Raw genomic sequence first — 17,374 nt, 5'->3', positions numbered from 1 at the left:
TAATATGTCAAAAAGCATTATATCTACCTATTCATATATCACCACCAAGTTGTTCCACAAAACGGTTTTAACAGCCACCAAAAATAAATACTCTGAACAACAGTCTCATTCTTTCTCTGCAGACACCTCCCAGAGAAAAGCAACACATTCATGCTGCACTTCAGCCATTACATACCACCCTTTCTGCATTACCCACAGATGGACTAGACAGGATTTCTTGTCACATGCCACAAGCATAGACATTCCAGAGGCTTATGTTCCACTGCGATCTTATTTTAGGATCCATAAGAGGCCTATGTCATAGTCATTTGCAGGCTACCCCAAATAAAAGCAATGTAGCTGCAGCATTTCATTAGCCTCTGCTATTGCTCATTTCCTTTGTAGAAATCCTCCCACTACCGCAGTTCTGTCTGAATCGGAGTAGAGTTGAACAAAATATATCCATTTTATCGGCCTCATTGTTACATTTCATTTGTGAAGTGTGCAGCTTCTCTTCCTCCAATTCCAGATGTACTAAATTTAAGCTCAGGAAAAGATAAGTAACGTTGTAACAGATGTGTAAAAAAGAAAGAGGGAGACTGTGAAGAGTTATGTGGCATGACAGGCCAGTTCAGATGTAATGAGAATCCATGGTTTATCATTAAAAGAGCGTGCCACTGTGAGCCTCCAGAGAAACGAGACCTTTCCCCTGCCTCACACCCAGTAAACCTATTGTAGAGTTTTCCCCAACCCTCCAGAGCAGATTTGGGGTGTGGAGGTGGCAGAAGAGGGAGAAAGCCACATTGTTCTGCGCACACAACAATTTAGTTGAATCCTACCATATATGTCTGTGTGTATATAACTTGTTATTATTTTTAAATTATATAAACATAAATACAAAATTCCCATAATAAAAATATTGGCATTTATATGTCACCTTTCTGAATGAGAATCCCTAATATGTGTCTGTACATTAAATTAAGAATACATCAACCATAACAACCTCCCTCCCTGGCTCCCCCAAAAGCTGAGGGACTATTTGTTATATTCCACAATCCATTCCCTGCTGCTATACTTGTGTAGGATAATATCTCACAATATTTACCTCAACATGAAGATAATCGGAACTAGGGACTTTTGTTCTCAGTACCCATAATTAATGAAGACCATATATTTTTTAAAAGAAAAATTATATATAGCTCAAACCACAGATCCATCACATCTAAAAGTAGATGCCTATTTTTATTTTTTATTTTCTTTTACGTTTCCAGAGGACAGGACTGTATGAACCAATCATTATAGTGAGAATGTTAGGAGTAATGTATCATCTCCTCATTTTAAAACAGTAATCTAATCTTTGACTACAAGAAGAAACAAATGCCACAAAACCAAATACATTTCCGTGTGGCAAAAGAAGACAACATACATCAATCTTGACTCCGTTTAACAGGCAATTTTCATTACTTGTTTTTCTTTAAAGTAATTTTCATACAATAGTTTATAGATTCATGCTGGAGTTTATTTCTAGAAAGAGCACACTATTTATAACAGGAGTCTTCCAATTCTGGGTCACTATCCCAATGGGCTACCTGGTAGGAACCCAGGCACTGTGTCTGTTCAAGATAAACATGTTAACTAGTCACTGAACACAGATGCCGGTTTATCAGTTTTGGTTTCTTTTTACACATTTCTAATAAGCATACTTCTTTATCAGAACTGTGGTTCATTTACACTAAAATGTTTATGGTTTTGTGTTAAGATGCGTTTTTGGAATAATATGCCTGATTCTTTTCACTTTCCTTTCCCTAAGAGGAGAAGGTTGTAATTGGCCCATTAACCTTGTGCTAATAAAGTGAAATTTATAATGGATGTTAAATGGATTACTGATTCTTGCAAGCAAACTAGCCTAGATTTATTAGTGCAGGATCAAATGATGTATGAGAGAGAGAGAAATGCTTAAAAGCCCAATAGTTATATGGAAGTTCTAGTTAGTGAAGTATTATATTAACATTTCACAAACAACTTGTAATATGCCTGCTGAATCAGGGTTGATAAAAATGGGGTTTTTAAATTAAAAACATTGTTTTTATTTAAAAGCTTTTTAATTTAAAAAATTTGTTGCACTAATTGTTCTGTAAAAAAATAACCTGGTTTGAAATATTACTTAAATGTAATGCTGCAATGTGATGTCAGTACAAGGTGGAAGTCTCCAAAGGCAGCCCCTAGAGAAGGGATCACCAAACTTTTTGAGCCAATGCCTTGAAATTGTGAGAAAGTGTCTTAGGTTCCGGTCACAAAATGGCTACCATAGGGTGTGCCATAGCACAAAACTACTGCTACAGCTAGCAGGAAGAAAAGACCGGACCTCAAAATGATGCACCAGGCTCCCATTCAATGGAAGGGCATTAGCCACTGCCATACCTGCTCACAGGAAGAAGTTCTTTGCAGCTTCTGTTCAGAAAGGGAGTGAGGGAAGAAAGCCATGTGTCCAGGTTGGCATCCAATTAAATGTAAAATGACTTCTTTCTCCAAAAAGAAAGGAAACCCCCACAATCATACAGCTCTCAAGCATTCAGAAGCAAGCCTGCCCAGCTGCCCACAATTCAATTTAAGGCCAGGTGGAGGTGTCATTAGGTAGCTTCTCCCATGGGACTTCGTCAAATCAGAAAATGCAGGCTGAAATGCTGCAGAAATGTTTAATGGAAAGAAAAACACACATGCCACTGCTGACCACTTCACAAGAATATGGTACACTCAATGCCATGCCCACTTAAATTCTAAAGAAATTCTATAGCACCCTGTGAATAAGGCAGAAAAAAACAGAAGCCCCTTTCACAGGAAAATTTTCAGTGTTATTATATACACACTTAAAACCATGCGTACAATACAGAAAGGAAACCATACCTGGCCAGCAGTCTTAAAATCAAAAGAACCGGTTCACATGTTCCTTCAGTGTATTTCTTATATTTAAATGCATAGCTGCTTTACCACCATACTGCCCTCAAAATAGTTTACACCAGAACCATTCTACTCCTCGTTACAGCCAATCTAATCTCAGGAGGCACCTGGTCTCTCCAGCTGAGCTCAGTTAATGGTGCCAGGGGACAAAGATGAGGGAACTCAAGGGTGGGAATAATCTGAACAATGGATTTCCAATTGACAACCTCCTGCCTGCTGGTTGAAGGGATTCTTGCAAGGAGTGCTGGGCTAGTTGGACCTTGATCTGACCCTGCACCATTTCCTACATAAGACAATGTACTCATTGCTAATACAGCAATAGCCATCTTGCACATCCCTGGACTACTAGAGGACAATGGCTGTACCCTTTTCTGTTTGGAGTGGGGAGACTTGACTGTGTTATTGCCAATCTATAACTAAATCTTCTTTCCTGGAAAGTTGCAGAATGGAATAGTAAGTGTAATGATGTAGATTTGTTAAACTTTCTTAACTGGTTTTTAAGTTATTTATTTATTTGTTTGTTTGTTTGTTTGTAAGAACTCCCCCAGGTCCGTGGATATAGCCCTTTTTTCAGCCAGCCATTAAAGCAAAGTTATTTTGGATGGGTGATGGATGAGCTAGGTACTTTGATCTCTGTTGAGATCACACAAAATTATACAGCTTAGGTTTGCCTTAATTGTTAATAAGTTCCACATATGTATGCTTCCTTTGCAGAAGCAAAATGGTAAATAATGCAGCTAACATAAAACTGGTGTCACATGCTTCCTGCAACCAGTAACACACAAAAGGCTGTGTTAATGCATTCTGGATCAGCTGCAGCTTCTAGTCAACCAAAGAGGGCAACCTTATGTACAGTGTATTATAACAGTCAAGTTAAGTAAATACCACAGCATGCAAAACAGTGGCTAGGTCCCTCTTCACAATAAGGAGGCTTCGCTAAAACACCAGCCAGTGGTCGTGAAATGCACTTTTGGTCACTGTGGAATGCCTTAACCATAGAGTTTGTGCAGTAGAAGCATCTTGCATTTCTGATTCCCTTCAATTAAATTAAAATAGGAAGCAGCAAGCATGGCTTGTATGCATGGAAAAACTCATGCGTACTAAGTGATTTAGGGTCATTTTATACACTAACCACATCTGTTGGACTCTATTCAGGGCAGGGGACATGGGAGGACATCTCAGTCACATGCATGCCTCAATACTGACTGCAAAATGTGCTATGTGATCAGGGGTGCATAATCCACCCATGTGGAAGACGGTCTGCATTTCCCCCCTCATGATTCCTCAGCACCACCCCAGATCCATGATTACAGTGGAGCATAAGAAGCTGCTTTATACCAAGTCAGAACATTGATCCATCTAGGTCAGTGTTGTCTACACTGACTGGCAGCAGCTCTCCAGGGTTATGGAAAGGGACATTCCTGGTTCTACCTGCAGATGCCAGTGACTGAACATGGGACCCTCTGCATGTAATCCAGATTCTCTACTGCTGCGCTATACTCCCTCCCTAGGGAGAAGTGCCACATGGTGAAGTGTCACTGTGAACTGTAATTCACAAGGATTCAGCCAACAGCATTGGATTTCTGCAGTTGTGACATCACTCCTTTAATTTACCACAGCCATACAATTCTTTGGTTATAGCCAATAGCTGCAAATATATCCAATAGCTGCAATTTTTAAAACTCACATATTACTTCCCATACCTGTGGATGGCAGAAGCCATTTTAGAAGAGGCCTACCCCTCCTCCTCCCCTCCCAAGGGAATGCCGCTTCTAAGATTTTGCATCCTCCAATATAGGAAGCTGCCTTATACAAGTCAGACCATTGGTCTATCTAACCCAGTACTATCTACGCTGACTAGCAGTGGTTTGCCAGGGTTTCAGACAGGTAGTATTCCCAGCTCTACCTGGAGACACCAGGGCCTGGACCCGGGGCCTTCTGCACAGTGTTCGAAACTCCCATTGTTCTAGGTGCATTTTGCGACAGGGAATTTCATTAGCGCAAGCAGTTTCAGAGCTCTGGGTGCAATACTGTGCCTAAGATTTCCGATTCAAACTGCAGAGTGGAAGGAAAGGAGGACCTTTTTCTGCCTCCCCACTTCTAGCTACTCTCTGAAGACTGGAGAAGAGACTCTCCTAAGAATATTAGTGGGGTGGGCAGGGGAAGGATTAGACCATGTGAAAAATGAACATAATATTTTTGCTGAAGTTCATTCATTTTCAGCTTTGTATTCTTGTTATAAAAATGCACGCCTAGACATTCCCCTGTTGTGCCCATAACCTAGGTTTAAGGTGCCATTTAGCTCCTAGCTGTCATATCTCAGTTTCTAACACTGCTTCTGCACGCTAAACAGATGCTCTACCATTGAGCTAAGGCCCTTCCCAACCACACTTACAATAAACACATACCACCCAAAATCAAAGGAACAATGCTTTCCCCCACGCCCTGCTTCAGAATTATAATTTTATTGTTACAGAATTCTATGTAGATACAATGAATTAATCAGCAGTTCTTTCACAGAGTGACAACCTTAATATAAAATAATAGTACAGTGTGTTTCAGACACATTAGCAGAGGCTACAGTGTTACATTTCCCTGTTCATTTTGTGAAAACCCGCTTGCAGAAAAGAGAGGTGAAGGTGGGAAATCACCAGGTGCACGTCTCTGCAATGCTGAAATGGTGAGGCACGAGTATCGTTCCTTTGGGTGCCTCACCTGTGCCTCCACCTCAGTTCAAGTACCTCCTGCTCAGGTGTTACTAGGGTGGTAGAAATGCATGTGTGCTGGATTTCTGCCTGCTTCTCTGCATCTATCTTCAGTATGCAAAGAGGAAGTCTTCAACATCAGACATGACCCTAATAGCCCAGAGATAACACACTGACTGCTGCATACAAAGATCCTCATGCCAAAGGAGTGTTCTGGTGGAACAAGCTGGATTAACTGAAAAGGGCCTTGCACTCATGCTGCTCCCTGAGGATCAGACTTGTTTGCTTAAAAGGGATATCAATTTGTTTGTGTCTAATGACTGACTGGAAGAGCGCACAAAATGCAGCCGCCGATAACTGGAAGATGGGACATCTGACAATCATTCTGTGAAGATGTCCCTCTTCAGAAAGGCTGGCTAATAATTATTCTTTTCAAACAAGATAAAGCTGTGGTTTACTGAGGTTTCCCCCTTAATATACGTGCCATTGCTGTCTCTTTGTGTCTGTCCTGTTGCTTTTCCTCTCCTTCTACTTCACTCTGGGACATAAAAATGAATTTTATCAAGAGAAGTTAGTAGATATCACGATGAGCACAATCTCCATGACACCCTTATTTTCACAATTGCTGGCTCTCTTAATGTGGAAACTCTTATATTCAAAATCTTACTATTGTATTACTCCTGCTTTTCAGTTCTCCAGAGCTTTTGCACTGGAAGAGAGAATTATGTAATTTTTCAAGTTGTCACTATGAAGGATTATTATGTTTAACACCACATTAAAGCTTGTTTTGGTTTTTCTAATCTACCCTTATCCTTAACCGCAACCCAATCCAGGTTTTCAAAGGTAGTTTACAAACTAGCAATATAAAGCAAAGTTATTGCCAAATCTGCCTTTAAATGTATTTTGTTGACAAAGGGGAGAAGGTGGATTATGCTATGCTTAACATTATATCTGGTTTTTAGATGTTCCCTTAAGGAAAATGTTTAATCTCTGTAATAAGATGTCTGTGCTTACCTGACTCTGCCATTCCACACCGACAGGCTGAACAGTATTATCAGCTCTTTGGGTACTAATTCTTGCTTACTGGATGGATATTTTTCTCTTGCTGGATTAATAATCAACTTTCTAGATCAGTTCATTTGCAATTCTCTTCTGCTTAACCCTTTGTATTACCTTGCATTTAATCCTGAACTGAATGTGCACCTTCTCGCCCATGCGTTAAGAAAAGTAAAAGAACAAAACCAAAACAAACCAGGTTATTATGGGATTTGGTTTAAGAGCGTTAAAATTAAAGGCCCCCCAAACCAAGTCTTGAGTAAATAATAGTAAATAATATAGAAAGTACTTACACATTAAACCAATGTTCCAAGTTCAAGCAACTATGGGCATCTACTCACATGAGCAGTCAATCACCTCGTGGGAAAACCATCAGTTTTTGCCCCATGAGCCAGAGTATTAAGAATTAGTACTACTTTCCAAATGCAAAGTAAGTGTGACTGACTTCCCCATATGACTAGTTAGTTGCAAAATTATCAGTTATCAGTTTATGCAAGACTGTCCATCTGTGTTGTCAGACAGAGAGAGTCAAAAGTAAATGTGGCTAGGAGCAAGAAGATAACAGGCAGGCACCCTGAATCGCTTTTTTACAGTTCATGTGAGGCCAGGATTACTGAAAGGGGGAAACCTAGAAATTATTGAGGTTTCCCTCCTTCTCACCCACCTAACTATAGTAATGAATAACCAGTGCTAAAAAAGTAATTTATCAGATAAGTACAACAGATCATGGAGAATTTGTATTATGAGAAAGAAAAAAACTAGAAAATAAGAAGGAGTAATGTTTGTTGACTGACAGTGTCATAGGAAAGAAGCTTGAAATCTTGGTATTTTAGTGGGAGTGTGGTGGATTTTGCTTTGGTTGGAATAAAATGAAAGGAAATAAAACTAGGATAGCTAAGGTGTCGTGTTAAAGAAAAGAGAATAAAGGGAAATAACAACCTTTCTATCTTGCCTATTCTTTTTAAAAAGCGATGCGTTAGGTTTAGGGAGCCCTGGGCAAAATCCAAGAGATTGCAGCCTTTTCACTTTAACAAAAATGATTTCCCTGCAAAAAGCATGCTAGAGCTGTTTTATTAAACAGCCCTGAAGTACCTTTACGTTCCCCACAGACAAAAGGCAGAACCTCTTCAAGATCAGGCCTAGCACAAAGGGGCTTGACCTCATCTTTGCACAGAATAAGTAGCAAATGTAATATTTTTACATGGGAGTAAAGCGCTTTGTAGCAGCACTTTGTAGCAGCAGCTCTTAAAACCATTTATAGTAAACTTTCCATAAGATGTGCTGCAGATAATAAAATGCCGTAAAGTGTGAAGCAAATTTCCTTCATATTTATAGTGAATATTATTCTTTGCGTGTTTGAAGGAAAACCTTTTTAAAAAGCCAATAATGTGAGAAAGCACAGCAGCTAAATTTATTGTTAAGCATCACATCACTGATACTCCTGGGGGTTTTTCTTCATGGGAAGAAAGCTTAAATAACATTTTCTAACACATTGGAGTGCTTCCCAGAGATGTGATGGCCTACAGAGGTGGTGCCGTAGAAAAGCACACAGGGAATGGTAAGTTAGTAAACAAGCTTTTTTTATTATTTTCCAGATGGTAGACACAAATAAATCCAACTCTGTTTAATAAAATTGAACTATAGTTATCTTTTGTTCTCTGCAAGGTACATTATCTCTCTTTCCTGTTTCACCTGACTAATCTGGAGGTATTTGTTCCATCACCTGACTTAGTGGTTGGCTAGAAATAATAAGACAAAACAATCTGCTATTGTTACATGAGACAACCACCTTTCATGTCCTTGAGCTCACCATGACCTTTCACCCTGCCTATCCCTCAATGGTCTCTTCTAACAATTAAAACTACACTCAGGCTGAATTCCAGATTGTCATATAAAGAGCCCTGTCCTTTCAAAACAAAACCAATTTTTACACCAAGGTGGGGGAGAAACACAAGTCCATTGTTCCCTCACAGATGGAAGTTAGAGTTACTAAGGCAACAGCTCTAATCCTCCTTTTAACCACCTTTTTCACATCATTGGACTATCAAGTATGCTACCTTTTAACTCATAAGCTCAAAAGCTGGTAGTCTAACTCACTGCTCTAATTAGCTACGATTTTCACAGTACAGACAACATGATGAGCTAATCGAAATTTGCAAAATAATGACGTACCTCCAGCAAATATTCCTCCTCCTGAGGCCCAGTCTTAGAATAACAATAATGGGACCATTATTAGAGGAGGGCATTAAAATGCTGCACTGCTGCTAAACAGAGAACTTAATTGTTCTGGTCTTGTCCATTGAATCAACAACCTATTGTTGAGAACTTGAAAAATAAAGGACTAGAGAATGGGTGCCATAATGATTGGTCTGTGCTGCCATACCAGCACTCCGCAGAATTGTTTTTCCTTTTGAAACTCTTGATGGACTAGTAGTTTTGTTTAAAAGTAATATAAAAGGCAATTGTTTGGGTAAAAAGTCCTATTTATTGAAATCCTTCGAAGCAGTTGCAGGGATTTGCCCCCCCCCCCCATTAAAAAAAAGTGTTCAGACACAGGAATACCATCTGAAGAGATCTACATTTACACTTCTTGCCAGGCTACAGTAATGAAGGAGGACACTTCCTTAACCTTCTCTTGGATCAATAAAATGTCAGCTTTTGTAGCCCCATTATGGGGTACATCAAAGTAAGTGGTAAAATTGGGAAGTTACCAAAGTTTTCATCAAAACATTATCTTTAATAGTAATCTGAAATTACTCAGAACTCACTATTCTTATGAACCGTGAATAAATTCAGACATGGTAAAGTACAGCTTAACTTTCTCCTGAAAGCATGCCATTGAAATTGATGGAAGATATGAAAATGCTTGACCCCTTATTAAAAATAGCTGTATATCAGTTACAGCCAGTGACTAGAAATCATTCCTTCAATTTCAGTTCTGTCCTCCATTTATCTATTTTTTATTTTTTTAAAAACCAAGTATTCCCCTGCAAAGTTGCAGAAGAAAAGGGGGGGTTGCAAGGGAGTAACTATGATGCATAGGATAGGTGGGATCCAAAGAGACCTTTGCCTATGTGGAAGAAGGTACATCTGCTCATGCAAGGAGGAGGGTCTGATATTTCTGCTAGTTTCCCCCCAGCTACATTCCCCATCCCACACCATCCCAGAGGGTCTTCTGTCACTCAAGAAGGCTGATATTCTATATGTGGCCAATTATATTTCAAGTATAACAACCAAATTCAATATCACTATCCAAAATTATAAAAATAGGCAAATTGTTCCAACTCTACGCATGATTCAGAACATTTGAAATTGTCTGATGGACGGGCCCACTGTAAAGTAGGTAAGCTTAAAATCATTTTCCATTAGTGGATATTTACTGAACCTTTTGAGCAGTTTGGTGAGTCGCACAATATTTGCTTATTTATGTGGCATATGGAAGCCACAGTTTTAATGTGTCGAACACATCACTGTTTATTTTACTCTGTGAGTTTTAATGATCTCCCCAACCTCTTCTTTTTGGCTGTTGAGGTTGCCAATCTATGCCAATAACAAAAACAGTTTGGGGCATATTGCACACTTTCTCCCACTTCATAGCTGCTCTAATATGAGACCTATTAGGGATAGAAGAGCTCCTCCTACCCTAACAGCTAGCCAGCCATGCCCTCTGCATCATGACTGGGGTCTCTCCAATCTTGCTGGAAGGCATAAGGTTGGAAAGGATACCATCTACAATAGCTATGTTCTACCTCCACTTCACAGGCAGTATGCCTCAGAATACCAGCTGTTAGGAATCAGAAGTGGGGAGAGTACAGCTGTGCTCAGGGTCTGCTTATGGGCATCCTTCAGCATCTGGCTGGCTATTGTGAGAACAGCATGCTGGACTAGCTAGGCCGTTAGCCTGACTCAACAGGATTCTTCTTTGTCACTTAAATGATAGGGCAAAGCTGGCCACAGATGACCGGGAAGTGGAGGCACAGCAAAATACTGAAATATAAGTTACAGTTGTACGGAAAGGGATCCTGACACCCAGGTGAAATGTTTGATCACTGTTGAGCATATTTACACACACACACACACACACACACACACACACACGGCTTGGGTGGTATTCAACCCTAGTCCTAATGAGAGTGGACCCACTGAAGTTAATGCACATGACTAACTTAGGTTCATTACTTTCAATGGGTTAACTCTGAGTAGGACTAGATTTGGATACCATCTGCTGTATCGTTGTAGTCTGCAAAAAATGTACAGTGCAAGAAGGTGCCTAGGGCTACCTGTAGAAGTTAACTGCCTGAAGTTTATATAAAATATAATTTTGACTTCTTCAGACGTTGAATTCTTCAGACGTTTAGTGAAGCAGAAACATGGACATTTGTGAAGTACACAGAAAGGCAAAATAAATAATATTAGAGGAGGCAACACAAACAGAGAAGGGTTAAATGTGGGAGCTAGCTGAATGTGAAAGAAGAGGGTGTAAGAAAAGATGGGGGAATGATTTAAAGAGAATGAAGTCAGTATTTTGAACAGGAAAAAAACAATCTTTGTGGCTGAATGACTCCTTCTGCTTTTTAAAAATATAGTCCTATATTCACATACTGTATCTAACAAATATTCAAAGAGGCTGACTGGGAATAATGGGAATTGCAGTCCAAAATCTCTGAAGAGCACCAGGTTGAGGAAGGCTACCATAAGCCCTCTCATAAAAGGTTTGGTTTTTTGTACTTAATTTGCACTTCTATACGTACAAGTCTCTGTTTTTATCAGGGTACTGCATATTGTGCACATTTTTTTAAGTCAGGTACTTTTCTTTTGTAAATTGAAAAAGGAAATATATAATATCAGAAAGTATTAAACTGTAAACAAGACATCTTGATTTATGCAAGGCTTGCTTTGCTTCATTTATCTTCATCTTGTTAGGCTAAATTAATTAATCTCAGCACTGTACACTTTCTCTTTTCATTACATCAAATATTATGGCCTGGATATGGGAGGAAGCTCTCACCAGAGGGATTTTAAAACACTACCTCGAGGAAGAGTTTCTACGAATGCATAGCTCTAGCAATATTAACCAGATTAGATGCATTAATTGTATAAAAAGTTTATTAAAGGCAGTATTCCTTGGCTTTAAAATAATTGCATTCCTGCATTCCCAAAAATATTTCAGAATCTTAAAGTATATTTGGACATTCATTTAAAAATAGGCTAAATAAATTGACACCACAAGTCTGTACATTCTTTAAGCAAATCATCTTTTTTTACAGTACATCAAATTGTGAGAACACAAACAGTTTCAAATTATTTAGGCAGGCCACATACACTCTATGAGATGAGTGTGTTTTTAACACACTTTTGCTGTTAATTTATTGATGTAATGAAAGGAATAACTAGATTCTCAGGAAACCTACTTGTCTTGATACAGCAAGAAAGGGCACCATGTAAACTGTTCTGCAAGTTTTCCTCTCTTAACTTGCAACAGTACAGCTTCTGGAGCTATGCAAGTGGACAAAACTGTAAAGCCTTTTTTAATCTTACCCTGATCAACCAAGCCTCTCTTCCTCCAATCACAGTTTTGTGCGTGATATCTTTCTCCTAGTGTTTCTTATTTAATTAAAACAGACACTGACAGAAGGACATGGATTAGGGCTGTAATGATGCATTTACTTAGATTAATCGGAGTCTCCTTTTGGAGTAATGGCTTAAACAAAGAACAAAAGGAAATTGTTATGAAACAGCCTTTTATCCCAAGCAAAGGTCATATTATGAGGTTTTTAATTTTGTTGGCCTCTGTTACACTGGGCCTCGCTACTGGAACATGAGAAGTGCCCTTTTTTTCTCTTGCAAAGCCCGTTATTATAATATAGCCATTATAGCTGCAAATTAAAATGTCTGATTTTAAAACAGGTTGCTTAGCTTTCAGAACCCTCTAATTAGCATGTTGTGCATTGTTGTGAAGGAAAGACGACTAAAACACTAATGACCCACTGCCAGGTGACTGCACTACTGCACAAAGCAATAAAGACCTTTTTAAAGGAACACAATGAATTATCCAAGATGTGGTCTTCTTCTCTGCACCACTTTATTCATAAAGAATTCATTGCATTCGGTCACATAAGCAAGTTCGGGAAATATTTCTATGGAAATATTTTAATACGGGAACTACAGAGAAGACCAGAACCATGCTACGTTGTTAGGGGAGAGCAAGGCAAGCCAATGCAACAGAAGTCGAAAGCAGAATGAAGAGAGTACATAATCCTAAATATGGCTACTCAGATGGAAATCCCACTTATTTCAATAAGGCTTACTCTTCTCAGCTAAGTGGATATAGGATTGCAACCCAAAGAGTGCTTTCGGAGAGTTGCACTTCCTGTTGCTGCCACTGTGTGCATAGGTGGGTAACACAGCTGCCCACCTAGAAAACACTGAAATAATTATAATCTGGATAAGAAAGATGATTTTAGGGAGTCATGAAGATCCTGGTTGTTTATTACAAACACCTCACCTACATTGTAGCTGTTCTAATGAAAAGTGAACCACTCCACTTTAATAAAAACATTAGAGGATTTGATTCTGGATCTCCAACATCACATGTGATCTGATATGTTGGAAGTCCCTTAAAGACCTATTCCAGATGCACATATGATATCACTTCAGCCTGGCACCAGTGGCTGGCTAGCTCAAGCACTGGCCAAGGCCTCGGGGACTTAGAAGGACCACTCACAGGTTTGATCCAGTCACTGGTCATTCACTGTCCTCCATGCAGGGCTTCTGGGTGTTTTGTAGTAGACAGAAGTGCCACTTTTGAATGGTAGCCAAGCTCCCATCCATGGGGGCTGCCTGCCATTTAAAGTTACCCAAAATGCAGTGCCCTGCATTTAATAGATCTATTAAATTTATTGATTTTGTAGACCTGTAGTCCAAGTGGGAAGGGACGTGGGTGGTGCTGTGGTCTAAACAACAGAGCCTAGGGCTTGCTGATTGGAAGGTCCGCGGTTTGAATCCCCGCGATGGGGTGAGCTCCCGTTGCTCAGTCCCAGCTCCTGCCAACCTAGCAATTCAAAAGCACATCAAAGTACAAGTAGATAAATAGGTACCGCTCTGGCGGGAAGGTAAACAGCTTTTCCATGTGCTGCTCTGGGGTTGCTGGCCACATGACCCGGAAAAACTGTCTGTGGACAAACATCGGCTCCCTCAGCCAGTAAAGAGAGATGAGTGCCGCAACCCCAGAGTCGTTCACGACTGGACTTACTGTAACTATCAGGGGTCCTTTACTTTTTAGTCCAGGTGGGATGGGAACCAAGCTTGGCTCCATTCAAAAGTGCTGCTGCCCATCATCTGTTGAATTATATCCCTGGTAGAGGATGAGAAATGGTGGCAGCCCCAAAACAGCAGCAGAGAAACTTGGGCCCTTCCTGGTTGAGAGAGTTCCGAAGGGAAGGTTGAAGTCTGACCTTGGCCCTGTATTCCTTTTGCTTCAATGGGGGAGCATTAGAACTGGCCTGATAGCAATAAACAATTAGTCGTCGTCCCCTTCTAGCAATGAAAAAACAGAGAAATCACTCCATTTGATTCAAAGTAAAGGCAAAGTTGTTTCCATGCACAAAGTTTGCTTCACAGAGGAATGGAAAGAAAAGTGATTCTTCTGTGGCTTCAACTTCTTTAGTTCTCTAGACAAGCAAAAGACCTAAATGAAGTGTCTTCTGCTGCAAGTAAAAATTTGCAACTGTGCTTTATAGACGCCAACAGTATGAAGTCATTTCCTGCCCTACCTAAAACCATTGGCTTTTCCACACTTCTGACATGAAGGATCTGAGTAGAACTGAAAAAGCTGCTGCCTTGCAATGCAGTCCTATACATGCCTACTCAGAAGTAAACCTCATTGAGTTCAATGGGACTTGCTCCCCTTGTGATTGGATTGGACTTTTAATTTTACTCACTCTTTTTCTTTTAAAGTGGTGGACATAAACTAAAAGGATATGGGTTTTTTGCCCATGATTATTACTGTCTACTTTCTCACAAAATGACATTGCCACCTAACACAAGGCAAAGCTACCTAATGTGCAAACTTGAATACTGCCTGAAGGCACATACCTCTTATTTTCCTAGTCCAAAGCACAATTCAGAGTTATGTCATTAATACAAAGTGCGTTCTATCTCTCTCTCTCTCGCCTCCCCATCCCTTTGTTTTTTCAAGGTGAGCAGTTGGGAGAGAGAAAAAAACACACACAGAGAGGGGCACAGCAAAAGAAAACATTAGCTGGCAGGGGTGGCCCATCCTGTTTCACCACCTGAGGCAAAATGGGAAGGTTCCCCCTGCCCCGAAGCCTTGCTTACCAGGGTTGCATGGCTGCAGCTTCCAGGTTCCAGCAAGACCTTGCTGGAAACCCAGAAGCCACAGCCACTTCTCCTCGCTTCTTTAGCAGTGAGGGCAGTGGCAGGGGGGTGAGCAGGGCACCTTCTCCCTTGCAATAATTCCATGGGATCTCACCAGAAGCCACAACCACTTCTCCTTGTTTCTCCAGCAGCAGCAGGGGTAGGCAGGGTGCCAGCAGGGATGCTGCTCCTTGGGATTCAGCCTCCAAGCCAGCTGCCTCAGTCTGCCTCATGGGTGGGCCAGCTCTGTCAGCCAGAAGATAGTTTGACAAGCATGGGTCAGTCGTCACCAAGAAGAGCAGGAACAAAGTGAGAAGATGCAAGATGCATGCTAAGCTGAAGACGACCACCCATCCCCTCAGTTATTCAGCACCAAGGACTTTCCCTGGCAGTATTTTTAAATCTTTCAAGGATATAGGGGAATGAACGAAAGCTCATCGGCCACTATCAAGAAGTAACTCTGCTCCAATTGTGTTGTAGAACAGAGGCAAGGAGCCTGCAACAGAATTATGAAGAACCAGCATACCCATGCCACCTGGTGAGTACTAGAACAGATTCACATATGCTTTATTTGATGCTCTGCATGTGATGACTTGCAGCTGAATGTGTAAACAAACTATACTGGAAAGCATAGTTCTGAAGTTATACAAAAGTCCCATCTGTGGTGTTATCTGCAACAACTCATTCACACTTGCAAGTCATCTCTTAAATGGTGCTGTTATCAAGTGAATAAGCATGCACGAGTAAAAACCAACCTATAAACTTCAGAAGTGAAATATGAAAACAGAGAACAAGCTAGCAATCTAAAGCCATGGATCAAGTATCAAGTATTTCATGAGAAACCAAATCTAAAACATGGCAATACCGAGCCCAAATCATCAAAACATCTACCCATAAACCTTTCGCTGAATTTAGTGGTAGATCGGCAGCTAAAGGAATTACAAGAATGGGTCGTAGGATACTGTGTAATGTGAGTGAATGCATTGTGTGCGTAATTCAATATCCACTAGCCTAAGCTAGCATTCAGAAGGCACATTTTGACTTAATAAATGTCAAATGTTGAAACACACACCACAGTCATTTTAGTAAATAAGTAGAAAAATGTGGGCCAATCCCCCACATGCAATATGAGCATTGGCTTTAAAGTAAGAATTGTTTAGATAGTAAATTAACTGTGTTGCTTAACCTTCACCGGATAAAAAGCCCTTCCAGGCAATATCTGTATCCATTCAGCATTAGAACAATGAGCTCCTGCCTGAGCATAGTACTTAGTGTCCTGTGGTTTCTATCGAATATCCATATATTACACCAGTGTACATAGCACAGTAGCAGTAATTTAAGAGTTCAACATAGCAGCCTGGCAGGATCAGGCTGGCATAACAGCGGTTAGTGGCATGGTACCACACAAACAGTAGCAAAGCAGTCATGCAGAGTGTGGAGTCATGCAGAGCGTGGAACAGAAATAGATACCAAACTGGGTTTAGTATAAGACTGGGCTGTACAACTGCAGCCCTCAGACTTGTGTTCTTTTATATAAGTCAGCCCTTGATGCAATTCAACCAAATAGCAACTGATTTAGCTAGTGATCATATACATTTGTTATAACCTTTGTTATAACCATTGGCCATGCTGGCTAAGGCTGAAGGGAGCTGAAGCCCAACAGTAGCTGGAGACCCCCACACTGACTACTCCTGGTTATAAGTTCTATATAAAAACAAACAAATGTGACATTTGCTCAACCTTGTCTATGAGAATGGTCATTAAATGTAGCTCTGAATTTGGTAAAATAACAAACCAAGTATGCACAGTGAAATTTAGCAATAAAAACTATCACAAAAGGACACCTGAAAGAGCAGCAGGCAGATTTTTAAAAGATTCTTCTAGAGAGACATCATTCAGAGAGACAAGAAGACAGCTTTAAGGGAAAAGAAGCTCTCCAAATATGGTTGTGGTTAAAGAACATGCTCTTTAAACTGACAGCTAGAATCAACTGCACCTCAGGGGCAAAACACTTCTTGCCCACTGAAGCTTTTATTCTCTGCTTTACCTTCAGGCAAAAACAAAACAAAACAAAAAACCCAGCAGGATTAGGCCAGTTAAAAAGCATGATCATATGGAAGAAATCCATACTGCTAAGCAGTGCCTTTGTCATTCATATCCAGTAAGAGATTGCACAAATTTGTTGCAAATAGTTTGTATACTTCAGTATATGGTTTTTATGTAGATGGGAGAATGTTCGATTTTAGCTAAATCTTCTTCATGATGATTAGATTTCTATCAAATGGGGCTGGACTTGCCAG

General features: G+C 40.2%; 1 protein-coding gene across 50 annotated transcripts in view; it reads right to left on the bottom strand.

The window, feature by feature from the left end:
- SOX6 (SRY-box transcription factor 6) overlaps nucleotides 1–17,374 on the bottom strand; it is a 438,207-nt gene that overhangs the window by 284,844 nt on the left and 135,989 nt on the right. For 4 of the 50 annotated variants that reach the window (XM_083403074.1, XM_083403082.1, XM_083403085.1 and 1 more), the window contains exon 1: nucleotides 6,992–7,135. The exons of 44 other annotated variants lie outside the window; for them this stretch is intronic. The gene's annotated coding sequence lies outside the window, so the exon portion shown is untranslated. Of the gene's footprint in view, nucleotides 1–6,991; nucleotides 7,146–17,374 lie in introns of those variants that run through there. 2 more of the 50 variants (XM_083403058.1, XM_083403064.1) reach the window with 1 other exon arrangement.

The sequence above is a fragment of the Podarcis tiliguerta genome, assembly GCF_965153285.1.
Source record: "Podarcis tiliguerta genome assembly, chromosome: 1".
NCBI classification, from domain to species: Eukaryota; Metazoa; Chordata; class Lepidosauria; order Squamata; family Lacertidae; genus Podarcis; species Podarcis tiliguerta.
The sequence above is the reverse complement of the archived record's forward strand: the minus strand, read 5'-3'. Positions and strand labels throughout refer to the sequence as shown.